Source organism: Mizuhopecten yessoensis, unplaced genomic scaffold (genome assembly GCF_002113885.1).
Source record: "Mizuhopecten yessoensis strain PY_sf001 unplaced genomic scaffold, ASM211388v2 scaffold9409, whole genome shotgun sequence".
NCBI lineage: Eukaryota > Metazoa > Mollusca > Bivalvia > Pectinida > Pectinidae > Mizuhopecten > Mizuhopecten yessoensis.
The window spans coordinates 477,933-483,343 of record NW_018408033.1 but is presented as its reverse complement, the minus strand read 5'-3'; positions in this window follow the sequence as shown (position 1 = coordinate 483,343).

Genomic DNA, 5,411 nt, shown 5'->3' with positions numbered 1-5,411 from the left:
TCACCAAACAAACTGCTTATAGCAGACTCTTCCTGTATCTCAAAAATTACTATTTGATTCTTCTAAATAAGTTTCTAGTGAACATTTTAAACTAGCTTCATAACATTGTCAATGATTTTGCACAATTTCGAATCTTTAAGCCTGTTCGTTAGGATGCTTCGGTAACGCTAAACTTTTGAAGCAGCATTTGTTATGGGCTTGGTGGATATAGCATGTTTCTGAATCTACGTCCAGGTTTATTTCCCTAGGAGAAAAAAAAGAAACCTAAAGAAAACGCTGGTTGATCAGAATCAATAACTTCATAAATTCCTTGACCCCAAAGATTAACTGTTTTATTATACTGATACAAAACATGTATTTTTAAATTATCAAGAGCAACTTATATTATTTCAATATCATCTGCGCTGTTGTCACAAGATAAGGTAAGAACAAGATCTGGCTTCCTTATAAGCTCAGTCATTTCCGCGAGGAAGTTAACGGTGATAACCGAGGAAGTTAGTATGCACCATACAAACTGCTTATATCTCTCAGGATTGCAAAGTTGAAGCAAACGTCGCGATAAAGTCAATTGAAATAATTATTTCTATTTTAAAGAGTGAATGTGATGCCTTCTAGGAAAAATGGAAACTCACAATTCACAAACGTTTTTCTCTAACCAGCATGCACTGACAGCACAGTACATAAGTCTCATTTTAATGAAGATAGTAAAACGGGCCAACACCTATAAAATACATTTGAATGAGTTTCTGGTCGACAATGTCTTTGGTGACTCTGATGGTAACTGTTAAGTTCTGTTATTGTATCGTTTTACGTCTTCATTTGCTTATCTCGACGTTCTTGACAACATTACCAAGAGAGACGGCTTACAACTATGCTGTTCGATTAGTTTAACGATTTTGATTTTAACAATCGTAATTGTTGTCATAAACAGCCCTAGTCCCCCACCCCCACACGCTTAAACACTAAGGCAATGCGTTATAATCCCCGTCGTGATCTTATTTTCATATATATATTTTTTAATATGCGACTGTTATAAGGTCTGTCTTTAATTATATGAATGTATGTGCCTTATGGTTTGTCGTCGCTACAGATTTACTCTTTGAGGACATGACTTGGATTGTATTCAGAGTTACATTCGGGTGTTGTCGACAGTGACGTTTAAGACGCATACACCTTTAGTCTGGTCTTATTCTCCATGTCCTAGTTTAAAGGATTACACGTAATTTATACCTCTGTTTATATTTTTCGTTTTCCCTTGTTTCAACAATTTAAAGTTCAAACTGCCGTTTTATTCACACTTCAGTATGTTTTTATAACACAAATTGATGTACACATATATGTATTGTGATTGTGTCTAAGTAGTTTAATGATGCTGGATGCTGTATTTGATAACTAGTTAAACAATCAAGTACATTTCAATCCGTTCCGTTTATCAGAGTTAATTGCATAGTCGTTCAATGCTATCCGCTTAATATAAACAAAAGTTGAATATTTCTTCGTTATGAATGTCATATCTGAACTTGATTATAGATAATGGTAAATATACCATTTCTTTTTACACATCATATGGTGTTAGTCCGTATCCCAATTTCATACAACTCGAATACAAATCATTGCAGTTCATTTTTAAGAAATGTATAAATTCAGTAAATGCGGTTTTATACACTTTCAGAACACCATGACTCGGGTTGCTGCGTTGTTAGCTTGTCTCTTGTGTGTGGCGATACTGACAGAAGGGCTCTCGTCGAATCTGGTATCTGCTGTACCTGCAGAGGCTTCCAGTTATACAAGGAGCAGGATGGAAGATGTCAGTAACGCAGCAGTTAGGAAAGAAAGGGCGGCCATTGAACTACATGGACCTGCTGGAGGGACGGGAGGGAGGGGAGGTTTAGCATAACCATAAATACCCATGAACAGGTCATTATCCTGTGTAACAGTCTGAAACAATAAATGGAGTATAATTATAAACGTCCTGTCTTCCTTTTTCTCTTTTTCATTGGGATTTAGACACGTACCATCTACATTTATGCATGTTCTTCAGCCAATTTGGTTTGTACGTCAATGAAATGGTGTCTGTCTTATGATCTGTCACGTAAAATGTCCAGTGACCTGCTCTGGACGTGTTACCTGCTTAATTTGTCATGGGCGCGTTGTCTGATAAATGATTTCGTATCTAACATAATATGTGTATGTGATTCTGATGATATTGTGCACAGATTTCAACCGATTTCTGTTAAAATATTATGAAAATATTCATTTGTAAATGGTTAGTGTATCAAGCAGGTATTGTATCAAAACAAACATTTGATTTTACATAGAACAAATAGTGTGCTCGTTTATATACTTTCATATTAGCTGTAATATTGACATATATTTAAGGTAGGATCAACTTGCAATCAACATGTAGAACTTTCGACCCGTAAATTTGTCATATATGCAGTTTGATAGCAATGATATACACATTTGTGTCTGGTCGATTTTTTCGTTAAATCATATTTCGTTGAGATTCAAGAAAGGCATAGATCTAATTTCAGTCTCTTCGATTGCCGATTGAAAGCCTGTCAATAAGATGGGATGAGGATTTTGAGAAATGTCAATTCTTAACATCCTCTACTCAAAGATGTTCGACCCTTTACACTGCCATTCCTCATACCAAACTGAAAGAACGCATTCGTTCTCTCATGGGGGAATTCTTTTTAAATAAAAGGCGTAGTGACGTTATGAATAAATGGCTGTAAATTATTTTTGAGCATGTTTTGCGAAAAGCACAACAAAGACCAAAATAAAATATACTGATGACGAAATTGTGAGAATGGTCGAGTTCCTTGGTAGTATCTTGTAATAGGTGTATCAGACTGTTGTCATTCCAATGGGAACAAACTGCTCCTCATCTTGCAAATATATTTTTTTTCCATATGAAGATAAATTTATTGATGAGCTTATCAGGACTAGTAACAACAACCTTACCAAATCCTAAAATTAAAATTAAGAAGATATTATCGAAGATATGCTGTATTTAAATAACAAGCAGTGTGTGGACTACATCGATAGTTTATACCCTTCTTAACTTAAATCAAGGACACTGCATACTCTCTTTTACTTCAGCCGATTTTCCTGATCTTTACTTACAACATGGCCTACGGGGACGGCTTACTTCTTCGCTGTACGATGAATTTCCCCGTTCTTAAGGTGTTTACGTGTCGCAGTTGATTCGGTATTCAAAGCTTACTGGATATCATGATTTCCGTGATAGATCTCGACTGCTGACTGACAAACTTACTACAAAGGGTTTCCAAAGTTGTTGAAGATTATGGACAAGTTTTTATGGTCGCTGTTTGTTCTGTTACCTGTTCTGTTAAGCATCTTGTGATCTACCCAGGTGTTATGTACCATTTAATTCGTCCGTTGACATGTCTTGTGATCTGCCCTGTGATGTGCCAATTCATGTATCCGTTGACATGTCATATTATGGTATGTGTCTTGTGATCTGTTCTGTGATGGGTCCTGTATGTGTCTATTGTGATCTACCCTATGACGTGTCATATAGCCTCTCCTGTGTTGTGTCTTTTGGCATGTCCTTCGATGTGCCCTATGATGTGTCCTTTGATTTATCATGTTGCCTGTCCTGTGACCTACCCCGTTAAACCCATACATATTATACCTTTAAGAAATGAATAAGAAATGACATGTAACGACATCCAAAAAGATTTCTCAAGTCTGAGAGGACCGCAACATACAAATAAGCATATATAAAAATAGCAACAAAAATACGTTTGAGATATGTAGATTCTTAACTTTATTTCCCAGTTTATGAAAGAGAAAAAATAAAGATGATTGTTCATCTATAAGATAATATATTCCTGCAAGAAAAGCTTTTCTATCTACTTAACAGGTGAACATGACAATACATTGGGACGTGTCTCTCTCACACATAAACGTTAAGTCATGATTATATAGATAGCACAATTCATAAGCAACTCCAGTATAATATTCATCCACCACATCGTTTATCATACGATAGACACGCCCATCAATATCATATAACCGTCAATTTACCAATAATATGTGAAAACATTCTTCTTTTCATCAAAATAGTAATGAAACAAACTTTTGTTTGGGTTACAGACTATGACCTAATCCTCTAGACCATACTATCATCACAACATCACCTACATTTCCAATGAGTAATAATTGAAACAGACTGGCAGATTGAAATGTTTAAGCCAATCAGAGGCAAAAGCAGCCATCTTTAATCCCGAAACTTTAAAAGTCAGACATGCAACGTACAGTTTTAGCCAAATAGATTTAATGGAACTTTTGCTATATTCCCAGTTTATACACAGTAGCCAGCTAAAATCCGGAATTTTAAAGCTGCTTAGCTATTATATATATCTTGGCAGACTCTGCTGGTGGATTGTTTAGTTCCCGAGGTTTGGCCCCTATCCTAACCGATGAGTCCTAGAAGAAGGAAACAGCTGTTTGCCGCGGTGTAATTCATTTTTGGCAAACAGTGTATCAATGATCAAATTTTAAAGATATTTTAACCTGTGTGTGTATCGTTCATCTTTGAAATCGCTCACACAAGTTCTTAAGAATGTCGGCCCTGATACGAACTAATTTTGGTCATAAACGGCTTTGCCTATCAGAGACCACGATGGTTATCATGGATGTCGAATACAAAAAGGTGATTGTACATCTACATGTTCCCATCAATACTACGAGTGTGAGCTTTATTTAAAATACGGATGGTACACTTTTTTTAGACAAATTTTTAAATGAGAGAAGAACAAAATGTGTGAAGTCCCCGAACCTATTGCTTAAGTTCACATAAAAATAAATCGTTGGATTAAGGGTAAACAAACTTGTTTGTGAAGCATAATATATAGTTAATTGTAATTTGTGTACAAGGCAGGCATGTGTGACATACTGATATTCTGGGAATTCCTTTTCTGAAATTCAATATCAAAATTTTCTTGTGACACCCGCATGAGTAAACACTCCCAACCCTTGCCTCATATTAAAGAATAGTGTATTGTATATGTATAGTACAATCCCATAGCTGACCTGCAGAGGGACAATGCTATCTAAGGAGGACAAGATTTTATTTACAAATTCAATGGGACAATCTCATATTTAATATACAGACAGGGGGGGACACTATTCCACAGTGTACTTACTATGGGATAATCTCAAAGTTCAACTAAATGGAGAACAGCGTATTGGTTATCTTCATTAAAAACAATCCTGGTGTAGAAATACAATAGCTAAAATACATTGGTGACATACACTGGGACAATTCCATATTTAACATACAGAGGGACAATTCCATAGTTGACATACAGAGGGCAATTCCACAGTTAACATACAGAGGGCAATTCCACAGTTAACATACAGAGGGCAATTCCACAGTT